The sequence below is a fragment of the Amphiprion ocellaris genome, chromosome 22, assembly GCF_022539595.1.
Source record: "Amphiprion ocellaris isolate individual 3 ecotype Okinawa chromosome 22, ASM2253959v1, whole genome shotgun sequence".
Classification (NCBI taxonomy): Eukaryota; Metazoa; Chordata; class Actinopteri; family Pomacentridae; genus Amphiprion; species Amphiprion ocellaris.
This window is the reverse complement of record NC_072787.1, coordinates 14407796-14428494: the sequence shown is the minus strand read 5'-3', so window position 1 is coordinate 14428494 and position 20699 is coordinate 14407796. Positions and strand designations below refer to the sequence as shown.

Sequence of the window (20699 nt, the reverse complement as noted above, 5' to 3'; positions counted from 1 at the left end):
TAAAAGGCTTATCAGTGTCCGTCATAAAAGCTGGACGTTTTCACGGCGGCGGCGGAGTCGGAAGGTTACACTCCATTGACAAGATATCCGTGCGTGCGTGCGTGCGCGCGCTGCCCCCGCTGGTATCAAATGCAGCACGCGTGAGGAAAGCTCGGACAGAATTACAGCCACTATTGTCAACAACAGGTTGTTTATACTCATCTGTGACATGCCATTTACCAATCTGGTGATATTTTGAAACACAATAACAGTAATCCTATCTGCAATTTATGTTTTCCATCTCTACTGCTCTGTAGTTTTATAATCAGTCAGGAGAATAAACTCACATGCATATAAGGAAGCTGAAATATTAGTTTATTATGATGCCTTGCACTGTAATCTTAATTCATTTCTCTTACTGATTATGAATTAGAGCGCCACCTATGGGTTCCAATAGCCATAAATATTGTTGAATTATTTTCGCTAAGAATGGCTGCTTCTTTTTCAGTATTTAGTCCTACAAGAATCTATTAAAAGTATCTCATGTTTAGGGCTCTAATTCACTCCATCCTTACCCTGTCGTGAAATACAACTTTGGGAATAAAACAAGACCTGCAACTATGACAGTTCTGTTTATAGTGGTTAAGTAATTACAGCATCTTCTAAAATACAGATAAAAAAAATCTTGGAATAAGCCAACACATGGAATAATGTATGTTTGAAAATATGATGTATTTAACTTTAATAATGTCAAAATTCACACTACATGGTCTGAAAATATTTTATTGATTCACCCTTATTTTGAGCATAAGCTGTATATGTAAAGTCTACAGATAATCTGTGCTAAATTATTTCTCAGCAGTGGCTAAAAATAGTTTGATAACAGGAAGACAGCCATCTCGCTGCTTAACAAAGAGGGATACAGTTAGAAAGCTTCTGCTATCCGAGTTGGAATCAGTAAAATAGCTGTCCCTTACAATCTTAAGATGAAAATGTAGTACGGCTCCACCAAGAACCACAAAGGAAGAGGTGGAAGCCAGTGGTCTAATAATTATTTCCAAAGCTATAATTTTGCAATATATGGAAAGAAGAAAAAACAAATCTGATGCACAAAATTATGCTTATTTATCTGCTTTTTATGTAGTTCTTGCATCTTTCTTGGGAAGTTCTGGGGTTTTTTTAGGTCTAGAAATACAAACAAATTTACTCTTCTATTTAGCTTTTCACAATGTATATAAATATGATAAAGAGGTGAGGTGTTTTTGTATGAATTGACTTTTAGAGTTGGGATTTCTGACACAATTCCTGCTTTCAAGGTGAAGGGAAAAAATTCTAAAAAGATTCAAACTGTAGCAAGAAACAACAAAAAGATTGTCCTTTATTCAGTTTATCTTCCTGGTTTTTACCCTAAATTGACTCCTACATTAAAATGCAGATATCAGGAAAATGTACATCCTGCTGTGTGATAATAATAGGTTTTGCTGTTGAGTGAATGAAACCTTCTTGCTCCACTGAAGGGCCTCCATATAGTAAAGCAATTGTCATTCTACTCCTTTGATAATATCGACTAATTGGACGAGAGGATTGGATGGACAGCCTTTAACAGCCTTCAGCAATACATCACAAGACAGTTTTGATGATTTGTTGCATCAATTGACTGTTCACATAATCTCATTTGGGTTAGGAAATGCACTCATCTCAAAGGTTCCAGTCGGAGCCTTCATTTCAGCACAGCAGCCAACACACCTTCAGATAAAGGGGATGCAAGTGGATGGAGAGTGCCACATATCCTTGAGAGCATTTTTTAATTTCTTGGTGCTCCATCTGTTGAAATGATAAAGTGCAGCCATAATGGAGTGCAACAAGATTAAATTAATCAGGTTTGTCCATTATACCGCCGCAGGCTCTTCACAGATGATTGCAATTTTCTCTGTCAGGCCCATTATTGTAAGATCTGTTTAGTGGCTTGATGCAATTAAAATGGACTTAATGTAAATTTAACAATACAAATAACACTTCTGTCTGTGTATGTTTAAGAGGGGTGCGGCTGGAGGGTCCCGAAGTGCAACCGTAAACACCCACTGTAACCATTTTTAACTTCAAACAAACCAGGGTGCTATTTGATTAGCGTGGACTCTGTGATCAATAACTATGTTTCATGTTTTCATGTTCTCCGTGATGTCAAAGGATCCGGTTGCACAGACCACCCTTGTCTGGACATCAGCTGTAAGGAACACAACACCTTCCACAAGCATATCATGATGCCCATAGATCATTTGAACCTGGAGAGAGAGGGGAGTTTAATGGAGTCGCTCTGATGAAAGCATATAAAGTGCACGCCTTCACTCTTGTGTATGAATCTCATGGCTCAGTACAGTAGGTGAGGCAGACTTGAGAGAATTTTATTAATTTTTCCCGGAGCTGATCTAATATCTCCCTGATTGGTTGCTTCCTTCTGCTGGATCAGGTCACTGCCATGGGACAAAGCCCACAGGATGTGTGCTTAACAGGAGGAGATCTCGGTCTAGCGCCACAAAGCTCCCACCACCACTTAAACTCAGGAATGGCGGAACTGTCACGCTAAAAATGTCAGATGCTTTTTATTCTCAGCACCTCTATAATTTGTGATTTATGCCATACAGTAAAATATAACAATTCACCGCCTCTTGGTCTTCATGGGGATACTCTCCTATCGTTTGAGGACCAGGTTTTTGGTGGTACTTCTTCTGTGGGACGCATTTTTCATGAATCTATCTGGACCCACATCTCAACCACATCTGTTTTAAGTGATTTTACTGGATTTGAGGCGGCTGAGCTTAAGGTTATTGTGGCTAAATGACGAATTACCATAACCAATCAGACAATGCACTTTATTACATTATATGTGGCGTTTCATTCTGAGGTCAGGTGTTTCGTATTAGTATCCTATCACATTACAAGCAAAGTGAAATAACCTACACCTGAAGGAAAGTACATGTTTTCTTGATACACAGAAGGGAGGAGAAGTTCAGTGAGGATTTTTTTTTTGTTTTCTTTGCCCTTTTTTTAAAGCACACAATGACATTTATAATGCCAAGAGTGCCACCCATGGTAACCTGAGGAGCCATGCACCAGTGTGTCTGTTGGAGGCACCTTTCACACGAGGTGCATTCCAGTGGTCATGGCAGGCCAACAACAAGTCAATCAATCACATTCTGTGCAGCAGTAATTTAGTAGGTGTCACACTATCTCTTTTGTTGGCCACAGGACAGCAGAGTGAGTCACAGAAAGAAGACGGACAACAAAATGGTTTTCAGACACGGAATCGGATATGGATGCCTCGCAAAATCAGATTATGAATCATTATATGGTGTTTGTCTAAATCACCTAAATAAATTACAAGACAGTGACAATTCATAAACAACTTAGGAGACTAACAATTTTGTATGCATCTAAGCTAAAAACAGGAATTTGATACATCATTTATATGGATACTGTATAATATCTACTGTAATTTTGTGTATGACAGTCACTGATTCAGTTAAAGTCCCTTTCCGGTCATTCATCAAACGAAAATAAAAACTCATCTCTGTGTACGAGAGTTGTGTATTTAGAAAGTTTTTCCGTGAATAGAATTCATTCATGCCTCTTTCTCCACCACTTGCTACAGCTTGAGCACACCAGCTCACCTACGACTCTGCTTAAACACTGTAAATCTCTTTAAAAGTGAAAATGATTCTGAAGAAAAACACAAATGAGAAAAGCCACAGCCTGCAAGTACACAGGATTTGTTTGTTAGGTTTGTTATGTATGAAAACCCAGAAACCCGAATCCGTATTTTTGTGATTTTCATCAGTACGTTACAGTTTTGTGGCAGAATTGCTCAGCCATGGCAGTGACTGCTTATTTCACTCATGATGTGTCTTCAGAAATATTTAAAAAACAGAATAAGGACATATTAACAGCATAAAATACTTGATTTTTCATTGCAGGAGGTCTTTTAAGGTTGTATAAATGATTTTGATCTTTGAATTGTAAAATACTACACTTAAAACTCTTTTTCTGCTCTGCCTTTTGCTCACAATTTGTGCCTTAAAGGGGAGACTTTTTAGTCAACCCTGTAAAACTGTTCCAGGAATAATAATTAATTGCCACTAGTGAGCATTTATATGTTTGACTTGCTAGACATCCAAATACAAAAATGTAAGTAACAACCAAAATACTTTGATTCATTGCTCTGGTTTCTGATATGGCCTCGAGGTGAAGGCTGTTTAGCTGCCAAATCAAATACCCCCGCAGGTATGTGAGGGAAAAAAATGTTGAAAAATACATTTCAATCCGTCCTCTATCAGCAGTTATATATGAGGGGAAGTATGGCCAGTGTTTGAAAGTGGACTGCTAAATAATGAGCTGTCCAGTCCAAAAAATGTTCAATGCAAACATACAAGAACTGGCATCAAATGCCAAAATCTTCCACAAAAAGTGCTTACAAAGCCGGAGTCCAGTGGGATAACATGAAGTATGGGAAATTTGCAGTCCAAAACGGCTCAGTACAATAATATGGTATGTGTGGATTCTTGTTAATATGTCATGAAGAAAACTGGCACCGAAAGCTGCCTTTTTTTCCCCCCTTTTGCAAACTCATGATTATTTATGTGGCATCTTTCCTAAATTAAAAGCAGCATCATCTAAACTTTGCCAAAGTTGGCAGTGGACTCATTTTGAACATATAGAGCTTTTTCGGCACTGAAAGGAGATTTTAAATTATTACCTTACCACAGTTTTTTTTTTTTCCTTCTTTTTGACTTCTGGTAGAAACCACTTTTGGAGAAAATAATGTGTATGAAGGTTAAAAATGTCATAAAGAATACCAGGGAGAGGTTACCTTATTGACTCTTCTTGGATATAATATGATTCCACTGATGTGCCATCTGCAACTAACTTCCTAAATCTCACACCGACACCATTTTCCTCCAGGTTTGCCTTACATATATGTGGTTTTAATACAATAAAGATTTTCAGGAACAGTATTCCTGCTGATAAAAACATTATACACATAAAAAAGTAGTGCTGGTGTTTGCTTTAAAAGCATTTATGTTGTCACTTACAGGTAGCAGCATGGCATTTTCCACCATAAAGGTTGTATTTCATGATGATGTTATAATCTTCTTTTTAGCAGGGAAAAAGCTTGGATTTGTAAAACATCCATCCGGCCTTTTTTTCATTATTTTTATAATGAACACAAAAGGAGCTTTGCCATAAAAAACAGGCCCCAGCCCATATGGTGGAGCTGACTTAATCATAACACACATACCCTCACCAAGACTTGAACGTACTGAAAACATCTATATCCTAAAGTGGGAAACATATTGAATAAAAATGTGCCTCATAGCAATAGGTCAGCAATAGGTGTGGTTGAGTCCCACAGACGGATAGTGATCATGTGGATTAAACTGCATTTAGCCACACTTGTCTCATGGGATTTTCCTTGGCTACATGCAGGCAGACACTGAGCCAAAGCCCAGCTCAGTATTTTGACAGCAGAGCCAGAAAAAACAAAAGTGTTTTGCTTTTCCGTTGAAAAAAGTGGGAGAGAAAGAGAGGAAGATGCAGTGGAGAGAAACGGTAGTCCCTCAGCCACTGCCTTACTCAATCCATATGCGAGGCTTAGAGGCAGGAAATACCCACAATTCAGTGTAATCAGGGTAGAGGCCGCCTAGCCCATTGGAACAGACCTGGTGGAACTGATTGGGCACCATTAGGCCAAGCAAGAGCTGAATATGCAGCACTCCGAAATGTTACATTTTCATACACTTGAGACACAATCAGAGTAATGGAAGGGAGCACGTTCTATCTCCCATGAAAAATTAAGTAGAAATGGATTTGTGAAGGTTGTATGCTGTATGATTTTTTTAGGTTAACCTCTAATCGCTTGAGTCTGATTTCAGCTGTATATGAGTGCTATCAGCATTTGAATTAGAGTGACACATTTCAGTCACAAATGTTTGACCACTGCATGAGCACATTATGTAAAATCTCCCAGACCCTCGCTGCTGCCTTTTCTCTGTTCACTGTGAATCACAAAAGAACATTTGTATTTTGTTGCTTATTCACAAACTGCTTCTCCTCTGTGGTACCAACACTCGACCACAAGTAAGACTTCAGCAGAGCAAATGATAATGTGCCTCCCTAAGAAGTCAACAGTTGTTTGACAGACTGGTGGGTTTGTTTCATGATGAGGGAGAACTTCTGGCATGTTAAACCATAATAACACTTCCCCCAAACTAGCGTGCTAGCTGTAGCCCTGTGTCGGAACCAGAACGGGGTTTCCCAGTTATACAAACAGAGGCTGGCTGACTTGTTGTCTGTACAGCTTGACATTTATGGAATTTGAGGAGTCTGCATGTTTACTGATAGTTGGTTTTGGTTTGTCTTATTTGAGACATAATTGGGGAGGCTGGAGGAAACAAGGGGAGCGACAGCTGATGTGGTTTGGTCAAAGGGAATGAACATCTGCCTTTGATTTAATGTGTGGCCCAATAAAGACCCCTGGCACTGGCGCAAAATCTGCCTTTCTCTGTGTCTCTTGTTAGATCAGTTTTCTCTCTCCCACTTTTTCTCACTCTTTCTTTCACACTTGATTCAAAGAGCACCATGACCCAGTGCTTCTTTGCGTCTTTAATGTAAATTTCAGTCATTTGCGAGCCGCCGCAAACACAGTCGGACGCTGGCCTATATGTTGAGAATCGGAGAGAGAGCTGGAGTAGTTAAATCCTTGATTTGTACCTCTCAAAACTCTCACAAGTCCCCCGTGCGCCTCCACCCCCACTCTCCACCTCCCACACAATTCCCAGGTCAACAGAGCTCTCAATATGAGGCGCGTCTGGTCTACTGTGACAGCATATGGTTATCCACTCAAGGTGTCCGGAGACACTCGTTCTTCATACATTAAGTGCTGGGCTTATTCAATCAAAGCGGGCGCTACATTGAAGAGGCAACGAACCTGTCTGGCTTTGTGAAATTTTAAAAATATATTGTTATTCTAGGATTATTTGGCTCGCAATCTGGCATGTAAAGGGGGTATATTTTGTATGTTATGCTGATATGGCAAATTGGATTTAACAATTTCAGTCTCATTTTCTCCCTCTCTCTGTGCAATCAAAGTAGCCCCCTTTTTAGCAGTTTGGTACGTCTGGCAAAAAAAAAAAAAAAGGATCGAGCTGTACCGTATGCGAGCGAAGAGTAAACACACTAAATTAGACCCTGATTACATCATATTTTGAATCGGGGGCTACAATGGCATCACATGAAGTTTTATGAACACTGTCAGTTACCTTTTAAATAATAAACTCACCATGGAGATGGTGTTTACTTTAAGAAAACAAGTGCACGTTTTGCCTGTTAGAGGCACAGTTCCTTAAGTGCTTAGCAGCTCCGCACAGATGTTTGTACTGTAAACATATAGTGAATATTAGAATGACGTCAACCCAGAAATGAAGCAGAAGTCTGTAGTCGATTACCACCTCGACTTCTACTTTGCTTCTTTATTTATAATACTTTAGATTAACAGTAAGGCAAATTTTCCTGCACCATAATGTGTCCTGTCTAGCAGATTTGACTATATACTGCCTGATCGGATGATAGACAGATGCTGCCTTTCTTCTGTTGCATGGCGACATTGTGGCAGGCCTTACGGAGACGTGTGCTCGGAGTGATAGCATCTCTGAAAGGCAGCTCCCCTGGGTTAATGGGGGAGTTATCCTATTAGAGCCCCTCCTGTGCTCCACTCCTCCTCTTTTTACAGGAGAGCACCCATCATTGCCTGGTCTCTCCTGCAAAGGGGGAAGAGGCTAATGGCCTCTGCTGTACACAACGCTTGCCCTCTCCTCCCTTTCTGTATCAGTCTCCTGTCTGACTGGCCGTCCCTCTCTCTCGCTCTCTCTCCACAGCTTCTTCCCCTCTCTTGATTCACAGGATCAATAATTCTCGGCGGGTGCCCTTACATTTCCCTCTCAACACGTTTGTCCATAAATCACCCCCCCGCTTCCCTGGCAGGAAGGATGCCTCAGCTAGAAAACATCTCAAGCAAGCTCAGGTCAGACGGAGAGGTGAGGACAGCTTAACGGACTAAGCCCCAATAACACGCCTTCTTCTATTGCTTCTACAAAAGACATTCTTTTTCTCTGGTTCTGAGTCGAAAAGATGGGTGGCGAAATAAATTAGGAAGCCACATTAAGCTGTCATCCATGACTTTGTACACACTCTGGCTTTTCACTTGTGACTGTGCTTCTCAGAAAACAAACATTGAGCAACAAGTTCTTGAATGGAAAAAAAGTCCAAAAAGAGCTGGATTGGATTTTTTTTTCTTGGTTTTCGAAGTAACTGTGTTTGAATTTCCAGACAGTGGCCTGAGAAAATGTTTAACTTTAATGTGATTTTTTTTTCTTTGCCATTGCTCAATTGTATATTGTTCAAATATCTCCACACACATCAACAATAGCCGCTGGAGAGACTGCACCACAGTAAAACTAAACAACCCTCTTTTTAAAATCACCACTGGTGTATTCCAAGAGACATATTCAAGAAATCCTGTTGTTTAAAACAGAACTCTGCTGCAGTAAATCACACTGACTCCAAACTTTTCTCCTCTACAGATCCGACTTCTTATTGCACATATGTTTGAAAGTGAAAGTCGGAGGAAGGAATCTTTGAAGATTTCAGCACCAAGCATCTGTGCTCCTCTCCGACTCTTTCCACCAGAGCTGACGATTATTTCCCCATGGCTTCTGAAGGCAGCCGAAAGACATTGACCTAGGCCTCTTGTAATAGCCCCTCGGTGGCCATCGTGCCTCCCGGTGTCCATCTTCAACATATTTGAGCACTGAGGTGCATGACATTTTTATGCCGTAGCTTACTCGACTCAAGTATATCAGCGAGAGTGCACTTGTAAGATGTTACAGTAAAGGAAGCGAGGAGAAAATCACAAAAAAAAGCAAGCTGAAAGGATTAAAATTGTCTTATAGAGAGCAGTCGACTGGGGCTTGCATGAGGCATCGCTGCAGTTTGGTTCGACAGTGATTACAAATTGTACTCCGGGATATTTAGGACATCAAAGATGGTATGGGGAAGGTGACTCACCCTCAGTGGGGAAGGCTGATATATGGTGTGAGGAGAGAGGCAGTATGGGGCTCATTGAGGGGCTCATGCGGAAACATCTTGGGCAAACTCTCAGTGCACCGTGTTTGCCCTTGTGACCCATGTTCCTGACAGCATTCAGTCAGGGAAATTTATTTATTTTATTATTTTTGCTTTTTCTTCCCCAAAAGATGCTCAGAAGCTCCAGTCAGAACAAGGTCAGGAAGTGGCTGAGGGTTTGGTTTATACTGCAACCATGAGGGATACAAAAAAACACTACAGAAGAATCACAGTCATCTTTCAGCCTTCCACTGTTTTAACCACATGTTTAAAAAGTTACCATGTTCAATGGGGCGTGAACGAGTTCTTGGGTCTCAAATCAGCTCTTTCTGTTTCCGTAGGAGCCGGACGGTGGCAGAGCAGCGCCAAAGACACACAAATAGTTCAAAGAGTGTAAAATTTGATGGGCTTTTTGTGCCAACAATTTATGATTTTGAGTCAAAGGTATTTCCAGAAGAGGCCAGTGTTTTTTCCTGCCAGACTATAACTGAGCTGATTTACACCAACAGCTACAGAAACATTCAATTTCACCTCCTCCCTCCTGCACTAAACTTTGTCCTTTACTGCAGCACAGGCAGGCTATTATGTCTGTGCATTACAATAAAGAATACACAGATAAGTGGAGACTCATACTAGACAATGGCTTTTCTATTGCAAGTGTGGGTAATCGTCTCGTGGAAGGAGGCACTGTGTTTTGGCAAATTGCACCAGATTCATCTGGCTATAGGCATCCCCTTTCCTGCTCTCTGCTCAGGTTTCCTCCGCCCCATCACAGTGCGAGGGCCTTATCGTGCTGCCCACTCTCAATAGGCAGGGCCGACGCTAAGATTTCAGATGCTGGCCAACCACTCTGAGGGAACAGGTGTCCCCTCTGTCTGCCTGTGGTCGAGGTCCTGTAGTGGAAGCATGGGAAAGGGCAGCCACCGCAGAGGTTCTACCCCAGCGGACAGGTAACAGAGCGCCTTTCAACTCAGCCTGAATTCAGCTAAATTGGCATCCTTTTAGGAACTACGGGAAGCAGTTGGGAGTAGAAAATAAAGAGCGGAAATTCGCCCAACGATTCCCAGTTGACTGGAGGAGTATGGTGTTCTCACAATGGGAAAGTAGAGAAACTATTTTGATGTGTAAATGAGACAAGAGGAAAAAAGGAGGGGATTTGGCTGGGATTGCTTTACTTTGTTGCACACTTTAATAGAACAGACCCGACTAGGTAATGCATTTAAATAAATTCATTGAACCAAACATTTTTAAAATGGGAATTTGCCCTCAGTTAGATGCATCCAGTAGATGCTCTACTTTGCTCTACTTTTAGGGATTAACATTTCAACATTGGGCGTCATTTCCTGAGGACAAACTTCTTTCTTTTCTTTTTTTTTTTTTTTTGTTAAGTCTGCAGTGAGACAAGAGGGATTTTGCGCCTTGTGGTGAGCAGGTCACTGAGAAGAGAGATCAAAAGAGCAGCAGTGTCAGCCCTGCAGCATGCTGCTCATCAGTGTGGCCTGTGATCAATGGTGCAGGTGTGGAGGAGAGCAGCAGGGCAGGTAAATATCTCAGAGGCTAACACCTTTGACTGCTCATTATAAACTTAGTCTCAAGAGTTAAGTTGAGGAAAAATAGAAATTTATGCTCTGGCAATTAAAGGTAATCACTGTTTTTAGTGCTGCAGCGTTTATTAGTGTTTACTCCCACTGACACCCTTCATTCATAAATACGGCCCTATACACGAACAGCTAAATCATCAAAGCCAGCCATATAGCCTGAAGGAAGCTTTTGGGGGTTCAAGGAGCAAAAAGACATTTGCAAATGTCATTTGACGACCTCTAGACTCAAATTCTGCAAGAGTGATAATATATCGATGGGAATGCCATTAAAAACAGTTTGGAGCTCCTCGTGGATTCATTTGCACTGACCCAGAATGCAGTATTTTCTTAACACAAGCAGCAGGCTGCTTTGATGTTATCTCCCTATCCAAACAGCGGAGGGCCTGCTGCCCCTGCCCCGCCTGTGGCCGAGGAGGACGGCGTCGATTAATCACACTGAAGCCTGCTGGAGCGCACTCATAAATCGCCCCGGTGCTCCTTAAACAGGAGAGTCCCAGGGCGCAGCGCCGTCATTTATCAACACTCTCCCCTCCGGATGAGGAGTAAATAAAACTCTGAATATGTAAGGGAGGGGAGGAGGAGGAGGAGGGGGTGTCCTGGGATGTAGAGCATATCCAGTGGTGTAATGGTAAATAAAGAAATGCCTAAACTCTGACCAGCAGTCGTCAACTCATTTTATTCTTCAAATCACATTTATGTAGATTATTAGGCCTCATTTTAGAAAAAAGGGTTAATGGGATTTAAGAGAGTTTAATTAAGCCCCCTGCTTTTTTTGTAATGTGTGCCTACTTCTGATTAAAGTGATAAATTGACAAACCGACTAACAATCATGTGACTGTGCCACTTTTAATGACTTTCTGGGGCCTATTTGAAGGTATTTTATCCTCTACAGTATATAAGGCTCATAAAGCATTCTTTATATGTTGTATTTTAACCAACTCTATAAACTTTCTCTTGGAATATCTGGATGAAATAATCATTTGATTCATCCAGCAGTCAACTGGCATAAATTTATTGGCTATTTAACCATTTTATTTTTATAATTTTTTTTCATTCCAAGTAAGAATGCCAAACATTCAGTAGTCTGAAGTTCTATTTTGTGAACCAAACTGAAAACAACACTACTATACCCCTATGTCATCTTTATTGTGACTGTTTTCTGGCCAGACAATTCATTTATTTATTGAGAAAATAACGAGCAAATAAAGCAGAAATGCCCCCAAAATATATATGCTATATTTTCTTTAAACTTTCAGCAGTTTTCTCTCATCAGATTTGCTTTTTATTCTGTATTGTTGCATAGTGAAACAAATGGGTGCCATAGCTGAATAATGTTTCCCTCAAGTGGAGATTAAGAAAAATGCATTAGCCGTGAAAACTAAGTTACTGTGTGTGTCTCTTATGCTGTGTAGTTCAATTTCCAACTCCATACAATAGGTAATTTGGGACAGTTATGAATCAGGTTGTATGCTTTTTAACATTTAAATTCTTAGAAAATGTATACACACAGAAGTCAGATGATCATGTAACTCCTTTAAATTCCAAATGCTGCATCTTAAGATGGATGATACGTGATATGATGACGTACGAAGGTATTATGGTCTGTCAGGTTGACAGTGTAATAATGATACTCTTGCTTGAGGTTCCTTTTAGAACAAATCGGTGAATGAGCATCTCTGCTGGCTGATCTGCCTTTGTGCAGTACCTGTGAGCATCATGGTTCTACTTAGAACCAGTAGAAAACTTAACACATGCACATAGCACAAATACAGCAGGAATACATTATATGGTACAATGTTTTTGGACTCTGATTTCCCACTTTTCTTATGATGACAAATTTGGGATTTTTACAACTCTGTTTTTACCATATTCTCAATCTGTATTTGTTGCTTGGAGAGATATTTAAATGCTTGAACAGAACATTATATTTTGGACTTTGGATTTTTGGACAATCCAAGCAATCAGGCAGGAAGACAAATGAAACATTTTCCCAGGATTTCTCTTCGGGACCGGCTGGGGGTGTAAACATTGCTCCTTGTGTCCAGCAACACTGGAGTCCTGTGAGAGTCTGGGAGAAGCAGCAGCAGAAAGCACTATCTCCATCATCGGTGCTCACCAGGCCTGTCCTCACACTGGCAACCCCACAAAGCCTGCCCGGAGACAGATGACAGCGCCACAAAGACAACACAGGTGGCTGGCTGCAGACCACCTGGAGCAGAAAAGCTCCGCCACACTAAGAACTCTGGGAGACAGCGCAGAGAGGAGAGCTTGGAAATAGGGGGAGAAAATTATGAATGAGGTGAGGGGGAGGTGGACAGAGTGAAGGATGAAGAAACAGCCAAACAAAGGAAAGGCATTAGAGCACTGACTGAGGCAAAAGAGGACCAGAACCAACTGGCAGGTGGAGCAAAGTTGCAGGCCACCTTTAACTTATTAGCTATTCTTAGCAAGCAACTGAAAAACCCCAAAGAAATAGGAAGACATTTTGATAAATACACTTTGCTTTTTCAGTGGGAGCCAAAAAGAGAAATGATACCATCTTAATGTCTGTACCTTGAATAAAAAAAAAAAAACCTGCAGCCAGCTGTCTTTTAGCTTAGCTTACCACAAAGACTGGGAACAGGTGAGCAGCTGTCTAAAGTGAACAAAATCTACCTCCCAGCTCATCTAAAGCTCATTATTTAACATGTTAGAAGTTGTTTGTTTAAACTGTATAAAAAGCTAAGTGTCAAAATGAGAATATGTGGTTTTACAAGGAGGATAGATGCTGGACTATTTCTTGGCTGGAAGCAGTGACCTATTGGACTCACAACTGTTGCCTGAACACGTGAGTTTTTGTATGGATTCAAACAAATGGTTTATTTGTAAGCTTTAAAAGTGCTGGTTGGTGGAAATTTAAAAAAAAAACAAAAAAACAAAAAAAACCCCAACTTTGGGCAGATCCAGGTTAGACACCATCCCTGGTTTTCATACTTTGTGTTAAGCTAAACTAAGCTAACTGGCTAAGGCAAGAAATAAGTGCATTTCCTGAAATGCTAATGACAAACATAGATAATAGAAATTAAAATGTTGTCATTTTGAATTTCGCTGGACAAGTTAGGATATTGTCATTAAAGAGTATTATTTTTCTCAATCAGTTTTTGAGTTTTAGCTTTTTAAAACAAAGGAAATTAGAAGTTTAAATACTATAAAATATCTCTTTCCCCCACGTGGCATCTACCCAAATGCCATAATTTATAATGATGGATAAGCTCATCAAAGCTATTCCTCCATCTATCACCAGCATCAGTGAAGGACTCATCTCAAATGTCACAATAAGGCGGCTTACATCAAAATTGACCCCTTTCTCCTATTTCCTTTAACAATACCGTTTAATAACGATATGGTCCGTCACGCCCCATAGTGCAATTACATGCCCTGCTTTCAAGAGGTTTTTTTCTAACCAAGATGAATCTCTCCTCAGGACTCACGTTCATGCGCACCTTTGAACTGAGGGAGATGCTTTAGTGCCGTGACCTCGATCCATTCCCCTTAGAGAGCATGGTGAACTTTTATCCAGACAGCACAATCCCCTGGATCAAATTCTTCGGCATGATGGAGAATTTCTGGAGCCACCAGGCCTTTAAAGCAAAAGATGGACTTCCAGAGAGGTAGAGCGGACTTCATAGTCCTTTTTAGGAGCTTAGATCAGGTTTTCCTGTGATGGGAATGACTGGTAGCTGGTCTTTACAGAGGTGGGATAAGGTGAAAGGAAGAGAGAGAATAAAAATAAGTCAGACGGAGCAGGTCTGAGTAGAAACCCAGAAGAAGCGTGTACTCCCAGCAGTGGGTCTCATTCGTTTTTTGACCTCCTGCTTTTAAATGGTGGTAATAACTGATATGACCTTACCTGCTGCTGGCGGACGTGTGTTGGAACATCATTGCGTGAGACTGATGTGTTTCAAGCCACACACTGGAAGTTTCCTTCAAGTGAACACAAAGGTTTGCTATTCTTTAATCTACACTAGCTTTTGATATAGTCATTCCTCTCTCCTCTCACTTTTTCTGAAATCCAAATCTTTCTCTTCTTCTTTTGTCTTTGTTGTCATCACTGTGTTTTCTTTTCTACCTTCCTTGTCAGTGTTACTCTTCCTCCTCACATACTTCATTTTTCAGCCTCTTTATCCCTGTATGTTCCCCTTTTTATACCCCAGTCTCACCTCATCAGTAGCGCTTCCGTGTGTGCAGCCTCCTGAGCATCTGTATGTCTTACATCTGGATCCAGGTCTACTTGATGGGAGCCCTTCACCTCTAGCGCAAGGCCTGCCTGTCTGCAAGTCTCCTCAACAGCTGTCATGAAAACCAAACAGACACTCTTAATTGGTGTTCCAGACTCAAGGAAACTGGACTAAAATATTTGCATAATTTCACAGAGGACGGAGGAAATTGTTAAAACATGTGAGCCAAGGCCCCGGTCTGCTTGTAACCCTACCCCCCGGGCCAAGCGGCTCTTGGGTGCCACCCAGCGCCAACGGTGCTGGGAGGGAGGGAATGGAGGGTGAGACGGGGGAGGAGGATGGATGGATGGATGGAGGGCAGTCGAGGAAAGAGAGGAGAGGAGTGAAAAGGTCATTCGAGCTGATCCTATCAGAGTGTCTCACCTTCTCACACTGCTCAGAGCCAGAGAAGACCTGACACAGGCAGAGCCGGGCCTGCAGTATCATATGAACACAACACTGGGTGGTTCTTGTTAAGGCAAACAACACTTTTCCCCCCTCAAAACTGTTCCTGTTTCTTTTGCAGGTATATACATCGGTGTTTATGCATTTGTGGCACATAAAAAAATAGCATTTTTAGTAAATAATAAGCAATAAACAGCTCTTGTTTGTATCACTGCGTGGTGTGCTCACATCAGAATTAAATACTGGATAGTTTTACCTCTTTGGGCTTCTAAAGGTTATTCAAATTAAACTCAATCAAATCAGGCTTTGTTTGCTTTAAGTGTACAGAGCTCATAGTAATACAAGACTTTCTATTAAGCTTTCTATTTGTTTAAATGGTCACAAGCCAAAAAGGCTGGGAACCTTATATTACTGCGTATCACTGAAGATTAATTATGTACAAAAAATAGAGACATAAAGTAGTGGAGTAATCAGAGGAAACAAAATAAAACCCCAGAGATAACACAGAATGTGGAATGTCAAAGGTCTGAAGGAGCACGTATGCCTTAAGAAAGCTTATAACTTTTCCAGATATAACTTTGATTAATAGACTGTATATATTTGTGACCCCCTAATTACAGAGGACTGCAGAGTGTCAGGTAAGATCCAGACTAGCATAATGGTGGGAAGGTCGATTTTGGGAAGGGGCTGGAAGATTTTATGAATGGATTATTCCGTTTGGCTCAGTTCAGAAAAAGTCCTTCAGAATGAGACATTGGGTTAAAAATTATGTGACCAAATGAGGCCATTTTTGAAGAGCTATAATGACATGAACTGATGTGTTGCTGCAACAAGTAATCTTTGTTTAAAATTATAATTATTGAATAGGAAAACAAGACAGTAACTATTTATGGATCTGGGTATGCAAATGCTTTTATATGATCATATATACTGTTTGTGTGTATACAGTAGAGAAGAGAATGTGCCACCGCTCTTAATTTTCTAACTCTTTTAACACATTGTATATCAACATATGACATATACTAATTCCAGCATATTAGCATTATACAGCTTTGCTCTGGACCCTGTCCTCCTCCGTCCTGGTTCCCACATAGTGAGACAGTGGTGGGCGTTCAACAGCTACAGCTGAGGCAGGGCAGGGTAATTAAACTAGTCTGGACCATGTGGAAAAGACATAGCAGTTTAAATGCCCTCGCTGGAGATAACATGAGCGCCATGCAGATAGATCACTTGGGATTCCCCCGTTTACTGGAGATGCCAGCTGCACTGAGACACTGCAGAGAGCTTTGCCACCTTGTAAACGAAAGAGGAGAGACAGAGGAGCGCGAGGAAGTCAATGAGTACTACTACAGTGTGTCTTTTTGTTGCACACCAGAGGCAGAGGCAGTGGAGAGGGGAACATGGGGTCTGAAATTGCAGGGTGCTTAATAAAAACGTGGAGGAGGCGAGTATGAGACGCATGAAGTAGCTCAAACAAGCATCAGGTGTCTCTGGGATTTCAAAGGAAATTTCATGCTGCAAAACTGTATTTTATGGTCCTCAGCTAAGAGAGATTGTGAAATTCAACCCCATGATTATTGACATAAGCTATTATTTAGTTTTGGTTTTTTTGCATTATAGATGCAAATGAGCCATCACGGTTTCTACGTTTCAGTATATAGGAAATGGCTCATTAGAAATCCACCAGAGGTGCAAGTAATTATTACAAAAAAACAACTCTGTATCGCCGAGGTGTGATTAGATCTAATCAAGTGGAGATAAAGTGAGTAAACAGATCATTAAACATCCGCTCCTTATGAATACAACATAATTATTAAATGATTATGGTGATTACACCCCCACCAGGGCTTGTGGCGTGTCTTCATTATCACGGAGATTAATCAACGCCACAGGCTGAGGCGGCAGACTGCTGGAATATTCACAGTGCAGGAAAGATGAATAATGAGGTCAAAAACAAAAACATGCTCGACTATTTCAACAAAATATGGGCATTTAGTCAGAAATGCTGCAGGACAGAGAGTCTGGTTTACTGTGTTGAGGTTTACTGTTGCTATGTTACTAGGTTTTGATGCAGATTAGAAAATTAGAGTGTGTCAGAAGTTTGTTTCTTTAAACGCTCTTTACCAGCATCAGAATGTATGAAAACCAGCCAAACAGCTTTCCAGATATTAGTTGTGTCTCCATTATACAGCACAAATTAATCAGTGTCACAGGGGCAGACAGTGGGAGAAATATGATGGATGAAAAATGTCTGCATGGTGACCATGGGATGCAGAAAGCAGAGAGACAGCGAGTTTGAGTATCTGCGATGTACCGATGGAGGAGGAGAGAGAGTGTGTGGCGTCCTAAAGCAGCGAGGAAGGAAGGGACGAGGCAGTGAGAGAAACACAGTCCGTGTGTCTTTTCAAGTGTGTGTGTGTGTGTGAGCGTGTCTGTGGATGACGACAGAACAAACAACCTCCTCTGTCATGCATGGCCTTGAGAAACCTCTATGGATTTAGGGCTCCATCAGCCCGGGGGGCTCTCTGGCTGTCCTTGAAACTGCCTGTTTGTCTCTTTCCACACCGCCGACTAGCCAAACAGCAGGATCCTCCACCTCTCCCACGGGTCAGGTCCCTCTCAACCCCCGGAGAGCTTTGATCTGACCGACAGAAGAAGGGGGTCTGAGAGGGCTTTGGGAACTCTAAGCTCCGTGTATGTGTGTGATGGGGCAGCAGACTGAAAGAAAAGGGGGGGATGGTTCGGGTCAGGTGGGGTCAAAGGCCGGTGTCCATCCCGACTGTCCTTCTGTTTGTTGGCTACAGAACTGCTCCCACACACTGGTACAAACATGCTCGCACACAGACAAAAACACCCACACAAATATATAAAGACTCAGAACGTTTAAAGGTTCTAAAATTCTAGATTTTTTTTATTCTCACAATGAAAACCCACATTAAGAACTAAAACTTGACTGCTGTTTCCAGTAACATAATAGCATCTTTCTACCTATTCTTAAGTTTTCTTGCTGATGAATTAAGTGCGGTATTTAACAATTTATTTGACCTAAATATAATCCTCAGAAAGTTTTGTGGAGACCAAAACAGAGCTAAAAGGAAGGTGACTATTGGATTTGCAAGTAAATGCTAATGTTGCTATGCATCTGTTGTTGTAAAAAAAAAATCTAAAAATTGCATGTTAATATACCCCCATATCAACTAAAAAGGTGATATATGTGTTTAGTTGTTTCTGCAGCCAATATTTTGTAGCGTCATACGACAACATGCTAACTGAATTTCATCATTTGGTAAATTGTTGAGTTAAGGAACGAACTGATTTGAACTTTACTCGTTGATTGTTTCCTGATGTTACCTATAAAATGCCACATTTTTTAAAGAAAACAACACACAAACATTACAAACAGGGAGACAGCGGTAATTTTTGCATCCGTCTTTTATCTTTTCTGTGGTAACCCGACTGCTCACCTGCGTGAGTGGCTGCATATCTGTGTGATGAGTGGGCATGCGTGTAGATCTCCACATGTGCCCCACATCTCCACGCCTTTTCCCCACGGGCAACCTCTCTGACCACCACACAGCCATCAGTCCTCCACTCACTTCTACCCAGGACAGCCCCCTTTTGAAGGCTGAGTAATTAACGTGCCATCTGATACACCATCCGGCCATAGAGGCTCTCTGGGGGGGGGGACACACACGCATTCGCATAGACACACGTACATCTCACACACACACACAGGCCTGCACACGCTTACACGCTTACACGCACAGGTAATCCATCAAGCCATGTTAACTGGCCAAGTGTCGCTGTCAGCTGCGTCTTATGTATGATGGTGACCCTGAGGTTAGCCCAAAGAGACCATCATATGCTGTAATGACAATCCCCACTCCAGCAATTTAGACGTGGATGTATCATAAGACTAATCTAGAATAAATGATGTCTAATTGAAGGTCTGTAACAGTTACCCAAAATGAATCAATTCATATTTTTAAATAAATATATCAAACGGAAAATTCTTTGAGATAAACATCTTCTCAGGGTGTTCGCTGTTGATTTGAGCTATGTGGATGCTGTGTAGGAGATGTGTGTCTATAATGCAACAGGTAAAGATCCCACTGTGCCACAAAATTCCACCTCAAAAAAGTTCAATAGCATTTAAATGAGGAATGAGGATGACTAAGCTTTTACTATCATCCAACACATTCGATATAATGTGATGGAAAGTGTGGTAATGACAAAGATTCCTTCGTAAAGCACCTAATTACAAATACAAATATGAATACAGTAACATGGTTTTGTTTAAAAATATCTTCTTTTTTTTTCTTGCACCTGTGCAAACTAAGCTGTCTCCAGAGGCAATAAACAAGAAACACTCGCTATAAATTTCTCGCTTCCACCGAGATTTTTTAGGACATCACGTTCTACACGATAACCATGAAATTACTTTGATTTCTGATGTGGTCATGAAAAGTTCAAGCCTTTTAAGAAAAGGTTGGATTTGGGATTTAGTTGCTGGGATGTGGCAGTCAAAGACGTTTGGCAGAATATTTTCTCCATGAGGTTAAAGGTGATGCGGGGAGGTCAAAATAAGACTGACGCTTGGAAATGATATCCTTCCTGACATTTATGTGGACTTGTAAAAACATTTGATGCAGGTAATTGGCTCGAATAGATCGAAGGATTTCTGTTTGACGAAAAACGTTCTTTCAAGGTTCAAATATATGCTTAGAAGATTAAATGTTCTTTTATAAAAAAAATAGTAAAAAAAAATGTTTTCTGTATCTTGTCCAGTATTGCTCTGTGATTTAGGACAGCATTTGTTTTGGTTTGTTTTTTGTCTGAAAGATGCCTTTTGATGTGGACAACACAGCCAAGGGTGATGTGCCAGGAACGAAGGCGAACGAGACAAGGGAGAACAAGAGAAGAAGAATGTGAAAAAAGTTCTAATCCACAGTTGCAGGTGTGTTACACTTTTGTTGCCCAAGCAGAAGTTCACAACAGAGTTGATGACAAAGGGTCGGGCCCCATGCAGCCTATTGTGGCCTGGAGAACAATATGGAGGCTGTGAATAGCTAATCCCTCTGGACCGCTGACAGGTTGGGCCTTTAAGCAACCTGGGGACTCATTTCTCCACTGGGCTGGGCCACTGTCTGACAGGGATGGGAAAACCCAGGCTACTTACTGAGCCTTCGCCCAGAGCAGATACTGGGAGCCATTGTAAAGGAAAATATTATCTCCATTGTCAGGCTGTGGCCGTCTTTGTAATATCAGAAGATGAACTCGGGGA

The 20699-nt window shown here is 41.2% G+C and overlaps 1 long non-coding RNA gene across 1 annotated transcript; it reads left to right on the top strand.

The window, feature by feature from the left end:
• The first annotated feature begins 9970 nt into the window (after positions 1–9970).
• Positions 9971–11409, top strand: LOC118469502 (uncharacterized). Its single transcript, XR_004846392.2, has 3 exons — positions 9971–10103; positions 10543–10694; positions 11130–11409. It is a non-coding gene; the product is annotated as an uncharacterized LOC118469502 (long non-coding RNA).
• Positions 11410–20699: the final 9290 nt, after the last annotated feature.